The sequence below is a fragment of the Rhinolophus sinicus genome, linkage group LG11, assembly GCF_036562045.2.
Source record: "Rhinolophus sinicus isolate RSC01 linkage group LG11, ASM3656204v1, whole genome shotgun sequence".
NCBI classification, from domain to species: Eukaryota; Metazoa; Chordata; class Mammalia; order Chiroptera; family Rhinolophidae; genus Rhinolophus; species Rhinolophus sinicus.
The window spans coordinates 62440970-62466909 of NC_133760.1; the positions used below are offsets into that span (position 1 = coordinate 62440970).

The window sequence follows — 25940 nt, forward strand, 5'->3', positions numbered from 1 at the left end:
CCCCGCCCCTTTAATATCTGTGGTGGGCGGGGCAGAGAAGAGACGGTCTCAGCTCCTCCTAAATTGGTTAAGCTCGCCGCGAGTTTTGGTAAGCTCGTCTTTGAGCAAACACGGAGAAAACGGAACCACTTACGAAGACCGCCGACCCAATGACAGCGTGCAGCAGCACACGAGGACAGACAAGGAAGCAAAACACGAAGAAAGGCGCCGTCTTGCAGCCACGTGAGGTGGGCGCTCCCATCCGCCCTAAGAGTGAGAACTTCAACTCCCGGCTTGCCGCTGGGCGGTTAACCTCCGAAGACTACAACTCCCAGGGTGCCGCGGGAGGAGCCGCTCGCCGCTCCTTCCGCCCCTCCCCCGCCCCTCCCTGCCGAATCGGTGTGCGCCTGCGCACGGGAAGCCGGAGGAGTCTTACCCTAATGTAAGATGGTGGCCCGTCTGGCTGTGGAACCCACCGAAAGCTGAGAGTCTCTCTCTCAGCCGTAAAGGTCGGACTCGCTGAAGCAATCAGGCCCGGTTCTGAAGAGTTTTTTCCCCGACACTCGTTCAGTGGTCTCTCGTGAGGACGCGGCAGCGCGTGGAGTCGGCTGAAGGAAAAGCGAGGCAAGTCAGGCGGGTGAGTCTCTGCGGGGCTGGGCTTAGGGGAAACCCGGGGCTGACCGGTTACGAGAGAGCGGAGGCTTCGCTGGGATTGTGCAGGCCGCACCCCCCTCTCTCCCCACCCCCCCGCCTCATCTTTACCCTCCTCTTTCTTGGTCTTCCTCCTCCTCCTCTTCCTCCCTCTCCCCTCTACGCCACAGCAGTTACCACCAGGAAAAGGGAGCGGGGCAGGAGGCAGCGCGGCGGCGAGCACCGACTCCTTGGAAAATTTCTTCAATTGGGGAGCCGAGGCGGCTTTTCGTCTTCAGCTCTCTCCCTTACATTTTTGTTGGGGCAGGATTCTTAGGTTTTGGGACTCCTTGTTTTCTCAGCCTCCTTTCCCCGCTCTGACGTCCTTTCCCAGTGGCCCCCGTCTCCCAAGACCAAAGCCATCACTTCCACTCCGACCCGTGTTGCTGCTGCTCGTTAGTCTCACTGCTCAGTGCCCACTCGTCCTGCTGCTGGTGTTTTGCTCCACTGCTACCATTCTGGAGTTAGCCTTTGCCCTCTCCTTGTGCCTGCAGCCAGCCCCCCGTTTATCTGCCACCGTCGAGCTTCTTCCGATGTGCAGCCTGTCCTTTTAACCACATCTGTCATTTTAAAGCTGCCCCTTAAGTATCTAGATTAGGCTGCGGATCGTTCTAACCCACCTGTTTCCCAGCTTTCTTGGGAATTGTCCGTTCCTTCCCTCTATCCTATGTGCTTTCAACATACAGTTCCAGAAAAAAAGGGGGGGGGGGCGCCCGGTGTTGGCCCCTGGCAAGTCAAGAAGTTGGAAAGTGAGTGAAATGAGGGAGGGTACTAGGAACGTTCTGAGCGAAGAGCGTTTATTTAGGCTACTCAGGAGAGGGACGTTTTCCGTTTGCTTTCAGTGATTTGTGGATTATTCTCTCTGTAGGGAGGGTTTTTTTTTTTTTTTTTTCCTTTTAATGCACCGGTTTGTCTCTGCTACTAAGCGTTCTTCTGAATTGCCTCTCCCCAGGACATTTAATGTAGGCTCTGATTATCCTAACAAAATATTAGCCTAGGCATTTCAAAGTAAGATAAGTCTGACACAACCAAATTTCCTATGTGAACAGAAGCAAATATAAGTGATATTTTGATTGTATGCAGGTTATAGGTGGGTTACAGATTCCATATTGAGAATTGATTATTGACTAAGTGAGTTACAGGTTCTGCTTAATTGATGACATTTTATTTATGGTTTGAGTGGAAATTTCCTCTCCGGCTAATGTCAGACTTAGTATTTTTGGATTTGGGAAGTTTTCTTTTAACATTTCTAGAATGGTAGGTATCTGAATAAATTGCTTTTTTTTTTTTTTGAAAACCCATGAGGTGTGTATGCAAAAGATATTTTTTTTTTTCCTCCAAAATTAAATCCCTCATTCTTTCCATAGAAAAGAAGAGGGCTGGGGGAAGGAAATGACAAAGTGCAGATACATCATTTGGTGGTACTCACTGTCATTATCTACATTGAAAAGCAGAAAACTAGAAGCAAGAGGTGGTTTATGATGTCTGTATTTTGGAGACAGCTAAATTGAAATATACTGACTAATGGCATAATGGGAAGAGGGAGCTTTTGCTGTAATCAGACCCTTGTGAAATAAAGACTTACCAGAAAATCAAACAGGATTACATAGATCAGATACATCTCAAATTTAAACATAAATAAGACATTGTGTCCTTAAGATGTATGTGAAAATGTTAAAATTCATAGTAGCAATCTCATGCAGCAATATTCCTCTTATTTGCAAAAGTAGTAATATCTCAAGTGTAAACACAGATACATATAGTTACTCTTTTAATCACTTGTGCACATTACTGTATTGTGATTTTTACCAATTTTACCTGTAATACTTGAAGAATATTACTTTTAGTATTTTTGTCACTTAATTGTGATAAATGGCCTGTTTTATCAAATGTAAACTGAGGTTAGAAAAGCTGTTTATAAAACTTCTTTTTTCCTTTTAGCCACTTAAGCTCCAATTTGGGGAAACTAAATTAAATCCCTACTCTTGAGAATTAGAAGTAATTTATATAGCAAACCTTGTCCTAACTTACAGCTTGAGGTTTTTAAAAAAATATTACTTTCATCTAATTTAGCAATAGAAACATGTATAATACAATTGATCTTTACTCTTAAGTAAATAATGTTAACTTATAGCTTGAGGTTTTTAAAAAAATATTACTTTCATCTAATTTATCAATAAGAACATGTATAATACAATTGATCTTTACTCTTAAGTAAATAATGTTAACTTATAGCTTGAGGTTTTTAAAAAAATATTACTCTCATCTAATTTATCAATAGGAACATGTATAATGCAATTGATCTTTACTCTTAAGTAAATAATGTATTTTTTTTTTTCATTGTAATATGCTGGTGGAGAAGCTTTCTACTTGCAACAAGCCCAACACACAGGTTTAGAAACCCTTGGCAGTCGTACTTGTCTGAATCGTAAGCAGTGTGTTCTAGGAGAGGACTGTGTGTCTGGCAGAAGAGAAAAAATTATTTTAATACATCTTTTGTAAATTTTTTCTTTTCCTCAGTAAATAACATTCTCAGGTAATTTTCTCCACTCCATCCTTTTTTCCTGCAATCATCAGATTCTTAGTTTCAGCACTGAAGTCAAAACGAATTTCATTTGGGATCTTTAGCACATCTAAAGGGATCTAAAGTTCTTTGACATTTTGAGAGGAAATAAGGAGCTGAGATTTCAAAATGTTTTTGTATGGTTTAAGTTTTTAGATGTAACATTATGAGCATTGCAGCTTTATAGGGCTATGGCTGTTGTTGTTTTTTGATTAGTTTGCCAGGTTCAGTTTTTGTTTTTGGTAGTTTACCAGGTTCAGTTGTTGAATTCTTCAGATGGATATCTATAGGAAAGTTTTGGAACATGAATTACTTAAAGTTGACTTACTATAAAATTTGTTTTCATAAAGTTGCATAGACAAATCTTTAATTATATTGAGATGAGACAGTTATAATCAAATGGCCAAATGCAGGAAAATTGTAATGCCCTCAGCTTCAGTCTAAATGGGAACATTAGTGATAACCTGAAACTCATTACTATGTAAAAGAAAGAGGAGGGAGTTTTATTTTAAAAATGATTTTACATGTCTTAAGAGAATGAAAAAATATCTTCTCAGCTTAAGTAGTATGATTTTAGAAGTCTCCCTTTTCTCTCCTTCCCTACTCATTGTTTTAAGGTGAAGCTACACTCTTCATTTTAATAGTTACAAAAGTTTTTTTTGGTGCCTGTAAATAATACCCAATTGGATCTATTTCAGCTCAGTGTTATTTATTATTTTTATAGACCATTCAAGTGAAATAGAAAGTTTTGATTTGTGAAAACTTCAGCCTCTGCTGAAAATTTAGTTAGCTTGTGGTCATTAAGTACAGTACCTGTCTTGACTTTTTGTGAAGGAAGTTACATTTGGCTCAGTTGGTTCCAAAGAAAAACAGTAGGGAAATAGGTTATCGAGATTTTTAGTGTTCTAGAAATAGTATAACTAGAATGTACTACATACTTTTCTCAAAGGATTTCTTAATCTAAGTGGAGCTTGTAAATGGTTTTCATCCCATTGGAATAGCATGTATTAGATAAAACTTGTTAACATATTCTGAGATTTTAAAAATTGTATGTTACCTCAGAGATAATAGGAAAAATCTGCAAATGTCCATTCTCATGTAAAGTGTAGCAATATCCTTGATATTTGAAGATATGTATTTTTTTCAAAAGTTGAGAGTACACAATTATAAAGATAGCATGATTTACTGAATTATTTAGTGATGCAAGGAAAGAAGATAAGTGGAACTTTTAAAATCATATTTAGTGGTTTTCTGAAAGAAATTTTTTTCAGAATTGTTTTTAATCTCGTTATTATGTGGCCTTCTTTATTAGAAAAAATTGTGTGGTAAATGGCAACTTTTTCAAGTGTAGTGATATAATCCAGTGAGTTTTGTCACATTTCTTTTTCATAGTATGATTCTTTCATTTTTTTAAATCAGAAAGTAATTTACAGAAGAGAAAATTTCAACAGTATTTTGGCCCCTTAGGTTAACTTTCCCATAGCAGACTTTCTTTTACCAGAAGAGAAAAATTACTAAAAAGAAGATGCTTCTTTTGCTAACTAAAAAGATGATTATTTTTACTTGCTACCATAGAAAAGCTTAACTTTAAAGGTAGTACAAATACAAGGCAATTTGAGTATGAGTTTTTTCCCTAAGGAGTTTATTTGTGTGGATAGTTTCATTCTTACTAAACTCTGTTTATACACGAAAGTTTTCCTGTTTTAAATTTTAATTGCATTGGGTAATGGGCAGATGATCTATCACTATTAGGAAAAACCTTGCTATTTGTATCTGTATATGTCAGGTATCTGTTCAGAATCAATTTTTTTTTTATTTTTTTTTAAGTAATGATAACTGAAATCTCACCTCTTGAGTATTTAGAGAAAATTAGAGAAGGGGAAATCAGAATAATTAGATTGGTTTGTATAAATGTCCATAGCCAGTTTGGGGAGAAAAAGTGAAGGGAAAAAAACAGTGTAATTAGAAGAATAAAGATAATAGATGTTGTATTACTGCTTTTGGAAGGAATTAATGAATAATGTTGTGGGGAAAATTGTAGTGATTTGAAAAGTAGCTACGGACAAATATCAAAGGAGTAGTGCATTCCTTAGCAGTAACAAACAGATACATTGTCATTAAGCCAAATATCTGAAATTTCTTAAGCATGTTTTGCAGTCCTTGAAATAAAGAGGAAGTGCTAATTTTTCTTATTATTTAAGAACCTACTAATTCATCCCCTGTTAAGGGTGCTGATGTCTTCAGATTGTGAATTTCCTGAAATAACATTGGCTGATTTGTACAACTTTTTTTTCTTGTTTTCTGCTTTTCCTGTTTTGCTTTGATTTTTTTTTTTTTTTACTAATGTTTTTTGGTATTCAGCAGTTGTTTGGGTGGACCCATTTGTGAAGGCAGTAATTGAGTAAATATTTGAAATAAGCAGTTTTTCTTTTGGTAGTAAGATTAATTTTTGTTTTGATGGAGATCCCCTCCATTTTGATTAGTTTTTTCCTCTAATTTTTATTAATTCTTAGATAAGAATTAGGATCATGCAAGTTCCCTGCCAAATTAGATCTCTCTAGGAAAAGTTTTTCTTACTCTTAATGGGGACCTAGGCATTTGTTGGGAAAAAATGTTACAATGTATTTTGCTTTTGTCATTTAAAATTAAGTGAAGAGATTATTTGTACTTAGAAAAATGAACTTATTAATGTGAAAATTTTTAAACAAGTATAAAAGTAGACGTGTACCTCTGTATAGCTGTCACTTGAAAGATTATCAATTCATAGCCAATCTGGGTTCATCTATATACCCAGTTACTTTACTCCTTGTCCCCTCTCATTGACCTGGGTTATTTTGAAGCAAATTGGAGTTATCATTTTATTTCATTTGTACTAGAACTCTTTTGACATAAAATACCTTGGTTTTTTTTAAAAATCAGGATTATTCAATTAGCTTGTCCAAATAGTCTTTGAGTATTTATTATCGACCCACTTCTTGGGAAATGGCCCATCTCTTTTAAGAGTTTATTATCTCATTGGGTCTGCTTTCATAATAATATATTAGCATTATCCAAAGCTTTATACAAATAATGTGTTATATGTGTGGTACATATAGTCCGAGTCCAGTATGTTGGTGTAGGGGTATCTGCAGACTAAAATTCTAGGAGTGGGGCTTCCCGGAGAAAGTGGAACTTGAATAAAGAATATGTACTATCTGCAGAGGAAGAGCATCTCCAGAAGGAGAACATTCCATACATTCCATGTGTGGGATGGAAACATGAGCAAACATTTATTGTTGGGACCAGCATGATGTGAGAGGGATGTAAGGAATCTGATCGCAGTAGAATAAGGTGTCAATTTCTGGGAATGGTGTCACAGAAGTTAGTGTAGTAGGGTCCGGTCGAGCTAGATTATGAAAGGTGTGTTCAGTGTCAGGGCGGATTTGAGCTGCTAAGCAGTAAGGAGCAATTAGAGGTTGGTAGGGGGCAGACGATGACATAATAAAAGAGCTTTTTAGAAAGATTGCCCTTTCAGTAGTATGCAGCATATTTTGGGGTTGACAGTGGGTGTGAAAAATTAGCATCTAGGCCACAGAGGTAAGGGGCCATCGGAGAGATGTTAGTGCAGAAATTCTACAGGATTTGGCAGCTAATTGATTCCATCTTCTCCTTAGTCCCTTTAGTCACTTATATACAGAAGTGATATCAAGGTTTTAGAGAATGGAGAACTGAGAAAACTAGATCTATTTGTCTTTGATAGTAAACTGCGTTTATTATCGAAGTCCAGCTTTTGGAACGGAAGTGATGCATGATTATTTAAATAACAATGTCAAAAGATTTCAGTAGAAAATAGCTACCAGTGTTTTCAAATACTTTCTATTTTCTATTTTCAAGTAGTTTTAGATATTCACTCACTGCGGAATAAGAGTTGGGAAAATAATTATATGGTAGTAAAGAGATGGAGCATATTTCATTTGTAAAATATATTTGTGCCTCATCTGTTTATGTGTGTGTGAGTTCAGAAAGGGTATTAGGAAACTTATATTTGAACAGCTTATAACCAGTATATATTATTGGGTATCTTTAAAATTTGATAATGACCTGATTAAAGCAGAAGAAATTCTGATGAAATAGGGCACTAAATATTGTTAACTCCCTTAAGAATGGATAGGGTTAGATCAGCAGGCCAAAGAAAAATGTAGGGACATTATTAAATGAAAATTTAGTCTTTATTTTGGTATACTTTGTTTTGCAAAGGTATTATTTAAAACAGATCTGGTTCAACAGTAGCCACATTTGTTTTATTTGGAATTTTTTAAAGTTCTGAGATGTTAGAAGTTATTCTTTTCTGTGTTTTCATTTGTTGACTCTTCATTAAGCCAACTTTCTTCATCAATTGTGTATTTTTGGATAGCATGCTTTCTTTGTTTTGTGAAGGAAAATTTCACATTTCACCTTATGGAGCCGGGGTGGGGGGAAGTAGATTTCTTGCTTCTGGCGTTGTACATAATAGATGGATAACACTGTGTTGCCATTTAAGCTTTTCCTGCTTCCTTCAATAGGACGAGTATTCCCTCTCCACAGTACTTAGCATGCGGATCTCAAGAATTCTCACAATTGAGTGAAAACATCTCAAGCTTAGGTGCTTACAACTTCAAAATTAAATTTATCTTAATTTACCAATCATTTTTGTTTTTGTTATTATAAAAGATATGACCTACCATTACTGCCATGCACTTTTTAGGTACTTAGGAAATATTAGTAAGGATAAAGACGATGATGCAATATAGTACATTATTGGGAAATATCTGTTTTTCATTGACATTCCTTCCATCCTAAGACTTTAATTCTGGTAACATGAGCTATTTTTGGAATTTTTTACTTTATTTAGCTAGTCATGTGTGCCATTTAATATGGTCACTGTAATAGAAAGCTATTGCCCTCTCCTTGGGAGTTTGTTTTAACAGGGGCTTTAATGTGTTAATTTTGGATTTAAGATTGAATTGAGATCCTCTGTGTACAGGAGAATCTTGAGAAGGATTGTGTGTTTTTTCTCATTGCCTGCCACCAGTGTATGTGGGAGGGAAGTAAATATCAAATATGTAGTGTAGTATTTGAGACTATTTTCAGTGGTAGCTGCCGATCCATTCTTTTCCCCAAGAAATTTTAAGTTAACTCCCTGGAGTGTGGAGCCACTTATAAGTGTCATGGTGGGTGGTGGTGGGGAGAGAAACGGCTCCCTGTTCCTAAAATCTCAGGTTTTAATAACTTGAATTAATCTCAGATTATTAACACTTTGCATAGTTTCCATTCATACAGTTCTTAGGAGGGAGCTGATTTTGTGTGAGTAGCTTTAGGAGTGCCTTGGCTAGCCAGGAGGTAGGTGCATTAGAGACCCAGGACAAAGGAGGAGAGGCAGAATAGAAAGTGGGAAGACTTCAAATCCTAATAATGGCTACTGGGTAGTTTTGCCTGAGGCATTCATGGCACTGGCTCTTGGCTGCCGGTGGCTGCATACTTTAGGTTCCTCTAAGTTAGGCTCTCAGTACTTAGAAAGGCAAGCTAGTGTCCATGGTGGCTTCTGCATTTTAATCTCTTCAGCTCAAACCCTGACAATTTTTGTGTCTTCTCTCTGCCAGAGGGTAAGGGGAGAGAGAAGAAAATGGTAGGTACGGTGCTCCCCATCTGCTCACGTGTTAGGGTTGTGTCATTTTAAGATATTTTAATGGAAGAACCTCTGCCTTTCACTTTTAATTTTATGTAATCGGTTATAAAATAGCTTGATGAATTTACTAAATGAATCTTCAGAAACCTTTTAAAAGGTCTTTTAGTCATAGAGCTGGTGATAGGTTGAAGAGTACCTATATGAGTTAGATGCTTAGTGGGACTTCTTTGGAATTTTTGCTTCTACTACAGTCTTTTCTGTTATACTGGACCTTGTTCTAGATGTGATTTTGCTTCCCAAAAGTACAGTTAGTAGTCTTTCTTTAAGGGAGTTAGCTTGCCTGCGTTGTACTCAAGTCTGTTTTGATCCTGATGAAAACAAGTATGACAGGAAAATACTTTAAATAGAACATTTGTTTGTCATGTGTCACCATATATTCTTTTATCATGCCTAGCAAACATTTTCAGCAGCTTTGGAGAACTCTGAATAATATGTGAAGTGTTTGTGTTTATAGATTGTGCTTTTTGTTATATACTGCTAAATTCTAGAATTTTGAAGATTTGGCATGATATTAAAGGAAATATTATTCTTCAGTATTTGGAGTACAGGGCTAACTTAAATGATTTTTTATAGTTGAACCTAGTTTTCAGTAGTTTTCCAGGCAAGCCCTTTGAACTCGCCCTATTTTTATTTATTGCTCCTATGGGAAGCATACAGTACAGTATGGAGCCAGGCTGAGTGTGAATCTTGGCTCCACCACTTAATACTTGCCAGACCGAGAGCAAGTCACTTTTTACCCGGTCTGGGCCTCAGCTTCCTCAGTTGTAGGATGGAGATGCTAGGATTGTTGTACGGAATAAAGGAGTTAATATACTTAAAGTGCTTAGAATAGTGTTTGGCAAATAGTAAGCCCTGTATACGTGTTTGCTATTTTTACACATTTCAAAGATCCAAAAAAACACCCATTTTTGAACACTTACCTTTTTATTCAATGCACTTTTGCATGCTTAGATACTGGACATGTGTTTTCCGTAGTTATTTGATCAGCTGGAAACACAGGTAATATGTTTGAGGGGAAATCAAAGAACTGGCCTTCCTGGAATTTTTTTTGAATCATGGAATTATGATAAATGAACATGGATAGGTATGATGGAAAATATTATGGAGCGTTTTGAACTAAGGCAAAGAAATTTAGATTTGGTTGATAAGAGGGGAATCATTGCAAAATTTTGTTTTTTACTTTTTAAAGTCAGGAGAGTGATGTGTTTAAAATAGTGTTTAGGAGAAGATAGTTTTGAGTGTTATTGGTAGCATAGAAAGTTGTTTTCTTGTTTTGTTTTGTTTTTGTCCTGTTCACTGACCTATCCAGAGAACATGGTGGAGAGAGAAGGGGCTCAGTAAATATTTATTGGATGAATGAACCTTATTGGAAACTGAGTTAACAGAGAGAGAAGCACAAAGGGCCCTAATTAAACTTTTGATATCCCTACTTTTAAGGGACAGAAGTGAAAAAATTATTATTAAAGGTACAATTAGGGAGGTAGAGGAAAATGAGAAAGTGTAAGTCTCAGGAAACAGATTTTCTAGGAGAGAGGTCACAGATAGGGATAGGAAGAAGCATGGTATTGCTTCTATTTCAAGAAGAAAAGACATTGACATGGTCTAACACAATATTCAAGGAGAATGAGAATAGTTAAGCCCCTAGGCTTGTGGTGTCATAATCACTAACCACGTTAGAGCGATTTCAGTAGCCTGGGAATGTAACTGGGAATGTAAATGAAATCGGGGGGACAGTAAGGAAGATGATAAGTGGAGATTGTAGGTAAAGACCACTCAGTCTAGAAAATGTCTGGTAAAATGGCAAGAAGACATCATCATAGCAGCTTTCCTAGTTATTGAATGTGTATTTTTAGAGATGTGTATTAGAGATGAGAAAGCTGGAAGCCATTTGTGCTGGATGTTAAGTTCTATAGTAGACAATACAGGTGCTTTTTCAGGCCTCTTCTTCTTGCTAAGTCTGTAGTCTTGAGGCAATGGTAACACCTATTTCATAGAGCTATGGTGAGGATTAAATTATTTAATCCCTTAAAAACACTTGGAACAGTACTTGGTATGTGGTAAACGTTTGGTAAGTGTTAGCTGTTATTGTTGTCCAACGTTTGGTAAGTGTTAGCTGTTATTATTGTCTCCACTGGATTGGAGGCTGGAAGAGAAGAAATAGAAAAATAAAGAAATTAATAAAATTATTGCCAAGTAGTAGCAAGAACTAAATGAAAAAGCCTTAGAACCTTTGTCCTGGCTATTCCCTCTCTGGAGAACACCTTCCCAAATATCAACATAGCTGGCTCAGCTTCTTCAGACTTTTGTTCAAATCATCTCCTTTTCACTAGGCCTACCCTGCTATTTATTTACAGTTAAGATACCATTATTTGCATTGTTTTATGTTTTCCTGTAATATTTATCTTCAAACATATAAGCCACTTATGCATAATATATATGCTGTTTGTTGTTGATCTCCATCTACTAGGTAAGGGAGGATGTTTGTTTCCTTGATGTATCCCAGGTTCTGGGAATAGTACTTGGTACAGAGTTGGTGCTCAGCATATGCTTTTGGAATGAATAAGTTATTTACCATTGAAGTTGAGTGGATGCAGAAATGAGTTCAAGGACTGGTGGTGGTGATACTTTTTTGGAGGAGAGTCACTTTTCTGAGATTGATGGACACTGCATAAAAGTTGACCTCCAAGACTTCCTCTTCTTCAAATGAGTTTTGAGTCCATTTTGATCCTGGTTTTCCAGGAAATCACTTGGGAAATCCATTTAGCTGAGGAAAGGAAAATATAAGATGAATGTCTTTTTTTGCTACAATAGTTATATTTTACATTTGATTAGCTAATAAAAGCATATCTTTGAGTGCTCATTAAGATGCTAGGAACTGTTTGTTTTATTAATTAAAAAAAATTCTCTAACAGCCTTAGGAGCGCATGACAGTGTCCTTGCAAGCCGTCATTCGAGGTAAAGGAGAAGCCCTTTGCCCTGACACCGAGAGGGTGCTTGCCCAGACTGTTGTGTTGTGTTGACAGGGAGCTACCCCGCCGCCCCCCACAGCACTCACAGCCTTGACACTGTGACTTGCCAGAGGTTCATCAGAACTAACCTTATTATATCCTTTATCCGTTTTTATGTTGTTACCACCATCTCTCAGGTGACATTCATGCCTCACACTTCAGTATCTTTTCACTCCTCTCCATCATCAGCAAAATCTCCTGGATCCTTGTTTTTTTCCCCTGAACATTTCCTCTGCTCTCTGCTTTTCTGAGGAGATGTTTCCTCTGCATCCCTCTTACATATTCGCTATTAAGTTTTTCATTATTTATTTTTAAAAATTTAATCCATTACAGTTAACATTCAGTATTATTTTATATTAGTTTTCGGTGTATAGCTTGGTGGTTAGACTTTTATGTAATTTACGAAGTGATCCTCCCGATTAGGCTGCACCCACCTGGCACTGTACAGGGTTAGTACAGTGTTACTGACCATATTCCCTGCGCTGTACTTTCCATCCCTGTGGCTATTTTGTAACTACCAGTTTATACTTCTTAATCTCTTCACCTTTTTCACTCAGTCCCCCAACCCCCTCCCATCTTCAGTTTTTTCTTATATGCCACCATCAAGGGTCAGTGGGAATCCCTTGCACTGAGATTTAAGACCGTATTTCCCATTCTGACTTCCTCCATTGAATAGGAATGAAAGAGGGAGACTGGTTCTACTCAGCCTGGAAATGAGGCAGATGTCCTCTGCTCTCTTCCCTAAAACTCGTCTGTTAATAGGTTATATTGTCCATAAACCCTCATGTTTGCTGGCATCTACTGCATTCTAGATTACTCCTTAGCTTTTCTGGACTATTTTAGCTCCTAGCTCACTGTCATTCTTGCTAATACTATGCCTCTTTTAATTCTTGGTGATTTCAGCATGTACCATCTATGATCCTTCTAATACTGTGGCCTCTTAAGTTTTAAAATTCCTCTTTAATGACCTTGCTCTCTACCCTCTCTCAGCCATTCACTCCATGGTCATATCTTATACCTTGTTGTTACCAATGAAGTGAACCTCTCCATAAATTTTAATTCATGCAACCACCTCTCTGACCACCATCTATATTTTTAGCTCATTCCACCTGGTACCCCAACTCAACAATCTTACTGTCATTAGGGCGTCCAGTCCTCAGAGGCTGTACCCTTTGCACTGTCCTTTGCCCCCTTGGTTACCTTTCTTCCTCACCGCACATACTTTCATTACTAGGGACCAGCCACTGCTACAGTCGGTCCCTGTAATACGCCCTCAACTCCCTTGCTCCTTCCTTCTTCATACTTACTTGGCAAAACCTCAGCCTTAGGTAAAGCACATTCTCTGAGTACTTCATGTCTGTACCAATGTGGCTGCAAGTAACTGAAGAAAAATAGAGCGATATGACCAGTCTCACTTCAAATTCATGGGAGGAAACCTCACGTGGCCCTTAATATTGTCTGGCACCGTAGTCTGTTTCCTTAGTTTATTCAGTTTCCCCACTGCCGGATGACTTGGCATATACCCCTGCACTTCTCCTCATACTGTCACCTCTCCTCCTCACGGTCACTTTCGCTTGATGGCCCCGCTTTCTGCTTCACTAGAAAACAGGAGTCGTCAGAAGCACAGTGACAGACTCCACCAGCGCTCTGTGTGACTCCCGGTCTGACTCACAGACCTTGCTCGCCTTCCGTTACCGCAGATGAACTGTCTGCTTCTTTCTAATCCCAGTTCCTCTGGTTAATGTGCTTGTTCTACTTTTATCACGTTCTCTCTTATGCCTGTTGCAGTCAGGCTGTCGTCCCTACCATTGTACTAACGTTGTTTTTGTTCAGGTCTCCCAACAATGACATTGTTAAATCTAGTAGTTTTTCATCTTATATGATCTTATCTGATCATTGATTTTTCTCTCGATGTCCTTGTTTCACTTGCCTTTCAGGGTACCACCTCCCCTTGGTTTTCCTCAAAACTCATTGGCTGCTGTTGCTTAGTCTTTCCTGGTAGATCCTCCTTTTTGCCTACCTCTATCCTTGGAATATCCCAGGGCTCAGTCCTTGATTATTTTCTATCTGTCCTCACGAGATAGAAAAAAACTAGTGATCTCTGCTAGTTTCATCGCTTTGAATACCTTCTGAATGTTGGTGACTCCCAAATCCACTCTCCCGAACTCCATATTTGTATAGTTAGTTGCCTACTCAATAGCTCCACTTGAATCACTATTATAGATCTCAAACTCAACGTGTCCAGTATGGAATCTTACTCTTCCCTTCCAAATCTGCCGTCCCGTACCTGCTCCACCCACACACACAGCCTTCGTCGTCTCAGTTGTTGCTCAGGCCAGAAATCTTGGAGTCATTCTTAATTCTGTTTTTCTCACCTCCCACATTCATTCTTTCCATCAGGAAATTGTTGGCTCTACCTTTAAAACATACCCAGAATCCGACCAGTTTTTCCCATTTCCACAGCCTTCACTATCTCTTGCTGGGTAATTGCAATAGCCTTTTAACTGATTTCCCTGCTTTTACCCTTTTCTCTATAGTCTGTTACTATAGTCCGTTACAGCTGTCACAATGATCCTTTGAAACCCTAAGTCGGATGGCAAGAGATTTTGCTCCACATTTAAGAAGTTTCATGAGTTGATAAGGTTAGAGATTATTCTAGTTTATCTTATACTATATCTCCTTGGCTTGGAAGTCATCTTGAATGTAGGCTTTGATTTTGCCAGTTTTTATGGGTGAGGAAGAAGTTATCAGGCATGGCTTCATGGCCTTCCTCTTTCCTTACTAAACTCCAGCCCACACACAGGAAGACTTAACACCTGTATTCCCAAAGAAATTGGAAAGAAAGGGTCTGAGTTGCTTGCTATTCCAAAAAGTTGCTTTGAATGGAAGACTAGGCCACACTTTCGTAATAGAGGTCTGTTATTTTACTACTACCTCTAACCTATTTTGCAACACTTGCTTTCCTTCTAATCCCTGCCAAATTTAGTGTCCTCCCCCATCCCTACTCTTCCTCTGTTTTTCCCTACTTCCAGATAGAAATGTTGTATTTATTAAGACTTTTGGCTCTATTTAATTTAGGGTTGTATACTTTAAATACTCTTTTCAGATATCCTGAAACCCATTCTTAAGACTTCCACGTGAGTTAGTTTTAGTTTTGTTAACAAAGTTTCCAGCAGAATGATACTGAACATGATAGTAAAAGGGAAATTGATACAAATAGGAGAAAAAGAAATGTGTAATACATTTCCCCATAATATATTACAATTATGGGGAAACTGAAAGATGTTTTTATAGGCTACTGTGAATGTACTTGTCATGATATGATGCTAATGATTTCTAGAGGAGTTATATTGTATATATATAAAGAAGCTTGGAGATTGGTTGGCAAAAAAGAACTTCACAGTTCATTTCTTGTCTTTTTACAAGGCAAATGTTCTCTAATGAGTTTTCCCTTTGTTACTTTATTTAGAGTCCACTTGTACTGGGTGGGAATCAACAATTATAAATTGTAATATTGTATACATATGTTACTATTGATTATTTATCTTACAAATTGTAATATTGTATATATATTACTATTGATTTTTAGATCCTTTCCAATTATTGTACTTAATCTCTTGGTCTGATATATTCTTGTTTTTTCAAGCCATTTCTTAGACCTGTGTTGTCCAATGTGATACCTATAAGCTACATATGGCTATTGAGCACTTGAAATGTGGCTAGTCTGAATTGAGATGTGCGCTAAGTGTAAAATACCCGTTGGAGTTTGAACCCTCAGTACAAAATTATAAAAGATCTCTTTAGTAATTTTTAAAATAATACACGTTGAATTGATAATATTTTGGATGCATTGGTTAAATAAAATTAATTACCTTTCTTATTTTTTCTTAATGTGGTTATAGAAAATTTTAAATTATATTTGTGGTTTGCATTATATTTTGCTTGGACACTGCTGTTAAAATTACCTTTCTCTTTGCCTCAACACTTTTAAGAGTTATTTTAACGCAGATAATGAGCCATTATATATTCACTAAAAATGGTGTTGGTATTATGTATTATAAAAGGATTTGTTTCTGAATTTAAATACTTTTATGTTGTTATCCTTCTTAGTATTAACTTTCTTAAGCCCTGTTTTCTTTTTTTTTTAACCAGTTGACTTTTGCCATATCCTGCTACTTAAGCATAAGTTATTCTTTCTCTATATTGCCTGGAAGAATTTTGAAGGAAGAATTTAAAAGTACCAGGGTTGATCTTATATTGACTACTTAATATTAGGACTATCAGTAGTTTGTTTTATAATCCTTCCATTATTAACATATAATTTTAAAACTTACAGGTAATTTGTATCTGGTGAAAAAATGGATTGAAAAATTACATATGAGAAAAGAGAATTTTGTCTGTTTAAACATAATCCATAATCCATAAAAGTAATCTGTAATATGTTGTTGCCATAAAGGCATTAACAAAAATGACTTTGTTAGGCATTTGAAAATAATTTATTTAATGGAGAACTATTATATTTATTATACTCAAAGTTTGGGTCAAAGACTTGAATCTTTTTGCTTTTTAAATGATTGGAATTGATAAAAAGTTTTTTTATAAACAAGGACAATTAGGGGAAAAGAAGATACCTAGGGAGGAGAGAATCAAGATAATATAGATAACAGGAATTATGGAAATGAAGAAGGAAAGTCAGCGCACTAACTTCACCTTTTTTTTTTTTTTAAACTTTTTAAAGTTATTTTTTTAAGTGTGTTTTTCCAGGACCCATCAGCTCCAAGTCAAGTCTTTGTTTCAATCTAGTTGTGGAGGGCACAGCTCATACTGGCTCATGTGCGGATTGAACCAGCAACCCTGGTGTTACAAGCATCATGCTCTAACCAACTGAGCTAACGGGCCACCCCCTAAATTCACCTTCTTGGGTGCTCGATGGAAGGACAACTTGATAGACTTGGGTAGACTGAAATAAGATTTTGCTCCTTGTCAGTTTTTTGGATCTTAGAATACCTTCTTTACCGTTTTGATTCCTCCTAAATTTTGAGGATAGTACTGATTTCTATTGGCTGTGTAGACTTAAATTTGGATTTGGATCCATAAGAATAATTTCTGAATCTACCTATGTTGTGTATATCAAATGTTTGTTCATTTTTTATGGCTGAGTAGTATTTCATGGTGTGGATATACCACATTTGTTTAACATTTACCTGTTAGATATTTGTATTGTTTTCAGTTTTTTGGCTCTTACTAATGGAACTGATCTGAATATTTGTATACAGATTTTTGTGTAAACGTAAGTTTCATTTCTCTGGAATAAATGCTGGGTCATCTAGTAAGGGCATATTTAGTTTTTTAAAAAGCTTCAAGACTGTTTTCTATAGCTGTATGATTTTGCGTTCCCACAAGGATCGTATGAATTTCTCTGCATTCTAATTAGATTGCGTGTTATCCCTGTTTTTTATTGTAGTCATTCAAATAAGTGTGTAATGATATCTCATTGTAGTTTTAATTTGTACTCCCTAATGGCTAAAGAGGTAGAGCATCTTTTCATGTGCTCATTGGCCATCTGTATATCCTCTTTGGTGAAAGGTCTGTTTATGTCTTTTGCCCATTTTCTAATTGGATTTTTTTGGCTGTTGAGTTTTGAGGGTTCTTTATATATACTAGGTACAAGTTCTTTGTCAAATAAGTGGTTTGCAAATATTTTCTCCCTGTCTGTAGTTTGCTTTTTCATCCCCTTCGTTGGGTCTTCAGAGCAAAAGTTTTAATTATGTTACGACTCAATATGTCAATTCTTCCTTGTAAGTGTTGTGCCTTTTGTGTCAAGTCTAAGAACTCTTAAAAACTCTATTCCAAAGTCTTGAAGATTTTCTGTAAATTTTTTTCTAAAAGTTTTATAATTTTACATAAAAGTTTGTAATCCATTCTGAGTTCATTTTTGTATAAGTTAGGAGGTTTGGGTTGAGATTCTTTTTTTCTTTTTAAGTCCAGTAGCTCCAGCACCTTCTGTTCAAAAGGCTATCTTTCCTCCATTGAACTGCTTGTGTACTGTTGTCAAAAATTAGTTGGACAAATTTGTGTGGACATATTTCTGGGTGGTTTTCAGTTCTGTTCTAACCATTTATATGTCTATCCCCCCATCAGTACCACACTGTTTTGATTACTGGAGCTGTGTAGTAAGCTGAAACATACTGAAGAATGATTCTTCCCACTGGATTCATAATTTTCAAAATTGCTTAGGTCATGTAGGACCTTTTCCTTTAAAGGTCCTCTAAAAATCCATACAGATTTTAGAATAAACTTTTATCTATACCTGCAAAAAATAAAATGTTTCTAGGATTTTGCTGGAAATTGTATTATACTTGAAGATCTTTTTGTGGAGTATCGGTATCTTTACTTGTATATTCCAATCAATGAAAATGATCTCTCCAATTATTTAGATCTTTGATTTCGTTCATCAGCATTTTGTACTTTTCAGTATACAGATCCTGCACGTTTTGTTAGATTTATATCTAAGTATTTCATTTTCTTTGGAGCAATTGTAAATGGCATTGTATTTGTCATTTAGGTTTTCACATGTTTATTGTTAGTGTATATGGATGTGATTGATTTTTTGTATTAATCTTGTATCCCGTGACCTTGAAGAACTCTCTTATTAGTTCCAGGGGATTTTTTGGGTAGATTCCTTGGCATTTTCTAGGTAGAAAGTCATGTCATCTGCAAACTGGGTCAGATTTTATTTTTCTTCTGTTCCAATCTGTTTGCCTTTTATTTCCTTTTCTTACTTTATTTGCTGGCTAGATCTTCCATAACTATGTTGAACAAGATTGATGAGAGCAGCCATCCCTGCCTTGTATGTACTTGAGCTTGGGGGAAGCATATAGTTTTCACTATTAAGTTGTGGTGATAGCTGTGAGCTTTTTATAGATGTTCTTTATCAAATTGAAGTAGTTCCCCCCTATTCTTAGTTTATCAAAAATTTTTATTGTGAATTTTATCAAATGCTTTTTCTGTCAATTGATATGATTATGTAATTTTTATTCCTTAGCCCTTTGATATGGTAGATTACACTGATTAATTTTTAAATGATCAATCAGCCACATGTACTCAGAATAAATCCCAATAATCTTTCTATACATTGTTGGATTTTATTTGCTAATATTTTGTTTAGGATTTCGTATCTAAATCTGTGAGAAATATTGGTCTAAAGTTTTTGTTTTTGTTTTTTGGTGCTATGTTTGTCTGATTTTGGTGCCAGAGTAATACTGGTCTCATAAAATGAGTTGGGAAGTATTGCCTCTCTTTTTCTGGAAGAGATGGTCTAAAATTAGAATGAACTCATTAAATTTTTTATAAAATTGTTCAATGAAGCCATCTGGGCCAGGGAATTTCTTTACCTGTTTTTAAACTGTGAATTGAATTTATTTATAGCTATAGGACTATTCAGGTTATCTATTTCATCTTGATTTAGTTTTGGTAATGTGTGGTGTCTGAAGAATTGGTCCATTTTTCCTAAGTTGTTGATTTTATGAGAATAAAGTTATTCTCAATAATGTGTTTCATTATTGTCTTTTTAATGGCTGTTGGATCTGTAGTGATGGTACCCTATTTCTTTCCGATATTTATGATTCCTGTCTTTTCCCTTTTATATTGTCATTCTTACCAGAGGTTTATCAACTTCATTTTTTTAAAACAAAGAATCAGCGTTTTGTTTCATTGATTTTCTCTATTTTTAGTTTTATTGATTTCTACCCCTTATTATTTCCTTCCTTCTGCTTGCTTTGAGTTCATTTTACTATTCTTTTGTAGTTTCTTGAGGTAGGAGTAAAGATTATCGATTTAAGATCTTTTTTCCTAAATGTAAGCATTTGATGCTATAAAATTTACTCTGGGCACTGTTTTTGCTACATTCCACGAGTTTTGATATGTTGTGTTTTCATTTTTCTTAACTATATGTATTTTTAAAATTTCCTTGAGACTTCCTCTTGGGCTTATGTTGTTATATTTCCAAGAGTGTGGAGATTTATTGAATTCTAGTTGTATTCTGTTGTGGTCAGAGAATATAATCTGTATGAGTTCAGTTCTTTGAAATTTGTTGGTTTGTTTTATGGCCCAGGATATTGTTTATCTGGAGGAATGTTCCATGGGCATTTGAAAAGAATGTATAAATGTATGTTCTACTTATTTTTTATTCTACCTAGTCTTATTGGCATCTTACAGTCTTGTTGGAATACCACCTACCTCTCTATACAACTCTCCCTTGACTCCGTGCCCCATCTAATCTATTTGGTTTATATCCCTTATTATTGGTTTGTATAACATCATTGACAATTGCTTTCTTTTTATTCTTATTTTTCCCCTTAGAATTTTTTATTCATTTTCCATAGTTTCTTTATTTTCATGTCCCATGTCTCATTTGACAGTTACTATAGTTTTAAACAAAATTTAACATTCTTTGTTCTAAATAGTTACTAGTTTCTATCTTGGCAATGTAATTTGTGCTTGCACTAGTGGCAAGTTGACCTTGAAATACTAGTATTCCAAGGTGAAATATGGTGATTTTTTTTATTTTTATTCTTCTTTCTAAAGGCACCCACAAAGGGTGATTCTCTGGATTAATTTAGATGGAATTAGAAATTAGATGCTCAGCATATTACTAGGCATTAAATGGGAAGAAGATTTGTACCTTAGGCACTTCATGGGACAGAAGATGAACGCCTCCGCAACGGTTTTTATAGTAATAAGACAATAGATACCAGATGCTTAATGGAGAAGTATTATAGGAATTCGGGAAAGGAGTAAAGAGTGTGGACCGGATTGATTTGTGTGGTTTTGTGAAAAGATAATATTTGAATGAGTGGTAGGTAGGTAGAGTGAGGAAGGAAGTTGAAAGTGAAACATGGGAACCTTATCTGTATAAGGGGACTGACTGTTAAACCGAATGAGTATGGCCTGTGGGAAGGAGAGTGAGGAAGATGTTCTCCTCTCTAGGGTTATGCAGCGCTACAAAGGTGGAGACAGGGTTCCTGAGTACCAAGAAAGAATTTAAATTTGAGCAAGAGGTAGTAGCTGCTTTAAAGGTTCTTAATCTGAAGAGTGACTTGAAGGATGAAGGACGAAGCACTGGCGTAACCTGGCAGCTAGAAATGCAAAGGCAAACATCCCTAGACCCACAAAATCCGAATCTGCGTTTTTAACAAGATACTCAAGTGATTTGTATGTATGATCAGGTTCGATAAGCACTGGTCTGAAGGGAAGTTAAACAGAACTGTGTTGGATTCTAGAGGAGACAGATTTCATTTAGATGCTATGTTATCTAGTTGAAATGGGGACCAAAGGGCATATGAGAGAGTTAATAAAGGAATGCAATGAATAGGATTTAATGACCGTTTAGCACTCTCCATTCTCTGAATGACACAGGATGGAGGAGAGTGCTAAATTGAAGAATATGATCAAATTTTGGCACTGGGCAACTGAAAACTGGGTGGGCCATTGACAGGAAATAAAAAGCCTTGGGGGGCATCAAAAGCTGTGATTATTCTTTACTCCCAGGCCACCAGAACTTTTTGTTAACAGAAAATCAGCATAATAATAACAATGGAGTAAATCTCAAAAAGGAATACAGAAAACCTTGTATCCTAAATCCTAAAATAAACATTATTTTCATTTTTTTGCACGTTATCTTGATTTCTTATTAATATGTGAATTTGTTTTTACATAGTTATTAGTATAAAGTCATTTTGTACAATTTAAAAACTTATTATGTAAATATTTTTTGTTTCTTCATAACGTAGTTTAAAAGGACTTTTTACCATTATGAAATGCATACACTCAAGAATTTAAAAGTGAAAATTTAAAATAAGTGATTCCAGTGTTTACATTTTCGGTTGGTAAGGATTAAAATGTTTGGTTCTAATAGGTTTTAGTGAGTATGTAGATTGGTACAACTTTTGAAAGGACAATTTAGCAATGTTTATCAAAGCTAAAAATTGCACATACTATGCTTGATCCAGCAATTTCATTTCTAGGAATTTGTTCTACAGCTATACTGGCTCTAGGTCAATTAATCTATAGGCTGATTCATCAAGTTCACCAATTCTTTTTATCAGTGTAGTCAAAATATTTTTTCTAATGAGCACAGACAAAATTACATTATTTCATGGGAAAATTTTTCAATTTACTCTGATTTCTTTAGTCCTTTGAGAGTTTTGTTTTTTCCTAGCATTTTCTGATTACAATCTTTTAGAAAGTTATTTTATGTATTTTTAGCATTTTGGTATTTTTAGGATTCTTTTGTCAATTTCAAAGTGCATATGTTAACCTTGCCATTTTATGTTTTTGACTGAAATTTACAGCAATTTATATTGAATGGTATGATTTTAATGCTTTTGAGGATTTTTGGTGAGATTGGTTGACAGTTTTCCTTTTGTCCTTATAACATTATTATGATTATTCATTTCTAGAAGTTTATTTCTTCTAGATTGTCAAATTTATTGGCATTCAATTGTACATAGTATTCTGTAATGATTCTTTGTATTTTTGTGATGTCGGATGTAACTTCTCTTTTATTTATGATTTTACTTGCACTCTTTTTCTTCATGAGTTTGAATAAAGGTTTGTTGATTTTGTTTATCTTTTCAAAGAATCAGCTCTTAGTTTTATTGATCTTTTCTCTTATTTCTTTGATTGCTATTTCATTTGTTTCTGCCCTGATCTTAACTATTTCCTTTGTTCTGTTTACTTTGGGTTGTGTTTTTTCTTGTTTTTCTAATTCGTTTAGGTGTAGAGTTAGATTATTTATTTGGGATTTTTCTTGTTTGTTGAGGTAGGTCTGTATAGCTACGAACTTCCCTCTTAGAACTGCTTTTTCTGAATCCCATAAATTTTGAGGAGTTGTGTTTTCATCTTCATTTGTTTCGAGATAGTTTTTGATTTCTTGTTTGATTTCCTCTTTGATCCATTGGTATGTTAGTAGGGTGCTGTTTACTCTCTACATATTTGTGTTTTTTCTAGTTTTCTTTCTGTAGTTGTTTTCTAGTTTGATGCCATTGTGGTCAGAAAAGATGCTTCATGTGATTTCAACTTTTTTGAATTTATTGAGGCTTGTTTTGTAGCCTAATATATGATCTATCATGGACAATGTTCTGTGAGCACTTGAAAAAAATGAGCATTCTTCAATTTTTGGATAAAATGTTCTGTAAATGTTTACTAAATGGAGCTAGTCTAAAGTGACACTTAATTAAGGCTTTTATTTCCTAGATAATCTATCCATTGATGTGAGTAGTGTATCAAACTCCCCTATTATGATAATACTGTGGATTTCTTCATGTCCATTAATAATTGCTTTATATATTTAGGTGCTTTTATGTTGAGTGCATAGACATTTATGATTGATATATGCTCTTCCTGGATTGACTCCTTTATAGTTATGTAATGTCCTTCTTTGTCTTTTTTTACGTTTTTGTTTTCAAGTCAATTTTGTCTGATGCAAGTATGGCTACTCCAGCTTTCTTTTCATTTCTATTTGCATGAAATATCTTTTTCTATCCCTTCACTTTCAGCCTGTATGTGTTGTTTGATTTGAAGTAAGTCTCTTGTAAGCAGCACATAGATGGGTCATATTTCTTCATCCATTCAGCCACCCTATGTCTTTTTATTGAAGCATTTAATCCCTTTGCATTTAAAGTAATTATTGATAAGCATGTACTTAGTGCTATTTTGTTTTTTTTTTGGGTTTTATAGTTCTCCTGTTGCTTCCTTCTTCTCTTGATCTCCTTCTTTGTGATTTGCTGTTTTTCTTTGGGTTCCTTTTGTTTGGGTTCCTTTCGCATTGTTTTTTGCCTATCTTTTGTAGGTTTTTGGTTTATGGTTACCATGAGGTTTATGTATATCATTTTCTAAGCTGATAGGCATTAAAGTTCAAATATATTCTATAAGGACTACATTTTTACTCCACTCTCCACACTTTGTTATTGATGTCATGTTTTAGATCTTTTTGTGTTATGTATCTCCTAACTGGTTTGAGTTGAGTTTTGTACTTTTTTTCTTTTGACCTTTGTAGTAGCTTTTTAAATGTCTGATTTGCTGTATTTATTAATATTTGGCTTTACATATGAGATTTTTTTTTCCCTTTCTCATATTTTCTATTTCTAGTTATGGCCTTTCCTTTTCTGGTTAAAGAAGACTGTTTAACATAATGCTGGTTAATGGTGATAAACTCCTTTAGTTTTTGCTTGTCTGGGATACTGTTGATCTTTCCTTCAATTTCCAATGATAACCTTTCTCTCCTATACTGGGATCCCTATAATCCGAGTGTTTGAGTGTTTGATGTTTTTAAAAATTCTTTTATCTTTTTGCTGTTCTTGATTAGTTGATTTCCACTAGTTTGTCTTCCAGTTGGTGATCTGTTCTTCTCTATTAGCTAATCTGCTGTTGATTCCTTCTAATGTCCTTTTCATTTTAGTTACAGTATTCTTCAGGTCTGCTTGGTTGTTTTACTTTCTACGTCTTTGTTGAAATTCCTTGTACAGTCCTGTATTCCACTCTCAAGTTTGGTGAGCGTCTTTATGACCATTTTTTTGAATTCTTTACCAGGCAAATTATTATCTCCAATTCCTTAGGATTCTTTCCGGGGGAATTTTCTTATTTCTTCATTTGAAAGATATTCTTCTGTCTTTTCATTTTGTTTGACTGTCTGTATTTGTTTATATGAATTAGACAAAATGTTATCTAGTCTTTAAAAAGTGTCCTTGTGTCGTTGGCCTTTGAGTGGGCTGTGTTGGCGGGTGGTTTGGGCAGGCCAGCAGGAGCCTCGCGGGTGCATAAGGCATCCATGGCCCTGGCCTCCTGAGCCAGGGTGGCTCTGGGTGAGAGGGAGGTCAGTGCTGTAGTAATGCCCTGTCATTCTTGCTCACTTTGTTGGGGTGAAATGAGTGCAGACAGTGTGTCTGGGAATGTCCAGCCTTGCGTAGCTCAGAGTACCTGATAGAGCCCCTGCCCCCCTTATGGAGGTGGAGGGGGACGGAAGCAATGATGCTCATTTGCACCTCCAACCCCAGAGAATTCCCTGGAGAGCTCCTGCGGTTCCCCAGCCTTCTCTATACAGTCTCTCTCGTGTTTCTTGTCAGTGGTCTTGTGCAGAAGCAACGTGTAGGCTTTAATGCCACGTAGTTTTGGGAAGCCGGTTGGGCCAGCGCAGGTGCTCGTGAGGCCTGGGGCGTTGGTTTGTGGGGCTGGAGCAGCTCCAGGCAGGGAGACCTGGGTCTTGTGGTGATGCCCTGGCCCTGCTTGCTCCCTTTGTTTGGAGGTAAAAGGCTCTGGGCAATGTAGCTGGCAACTTGCTGTGGTGATCTGGCTGGGAGGCCAAAGCACCGGAGTAGAGCTCCTGCCAGTGGAAGGGGAGGGGAGCGGAAATGGCGTGCATTGGCTCCTCCACCCCAGAGAGTGCCTGCAGCTTCCCGGCCTTCTCTGTGTGGCCCCTCTCTCTCTCTCATTCATTGTTCAGAAGCTCTTCATCCAGCCCTCACTTGTCTCGCAGGAGTAATTGCTCTCTCCATAGGTGTCTATTTGAGTTTGCTCATGGCAAGGGGCGAGTTCAGCATCCACCTATGCTGATGTTATCTTGGACCTTCTCCTTCTTTTTTGTTGTATTAGTTTATTTTATGTGCCATAACACTAGTGATTTATATTAATAGTTATCATACACTCGAAATACAATGGTGACATAAAATAAACTTATAAACATCATTTTCAGTGGTCACTTTATATCCCATTATGTTTCTGATGGGAAGGCAGTGTTTGTGTGTATTGTACATTGATTGCCTGGGTTGAAGGCTGATCTTGTGGGTTGGGTGGGTCGTCTCTTTCTATCACTTGGGTTCATATCTGTCACTCTCAAAGCTCCCTAGTGGGTTGAAGATGATGGCCTCCTTGGGTAGGAAAACCTTCCCCCATTGGACATCGCATACTTATCAGTTTTTGATATTCTACATAGAGCAAT

General features: G+C 36.4%; 1 protein-coding gene across 9 annotated transcripts in view; it reads left to right on the forward strand.

Moving 5' to 3' along the window:
* Window positions 1–398: 398 nt before the first annotated feature.
* CNOT4 (CCR4-NOT transcription complex subunit 4) overlaps window positions 399–25940 on the forward strand; it is a 113982-nt gene continuing 88440 nt past the window's right edge. For 4 of the 9 annotated variants that reach the window (XM_019750758.2, XM_019750740.2, XM_019750763.2 and 1 more), the window contains exon 1: window positions 403–616. The gene's annotated coding sequence lies outside the window, so the exon portion shown is untranslated. Of the gene's footprint in view, window positions 617–25940 lie in introns of all 9 variants that reach the window. The other 5 variants (XM_074315331.1, XM_074315334.1, XM_019750734.2 and 2 more) reach the window with 3 other exon arrangements.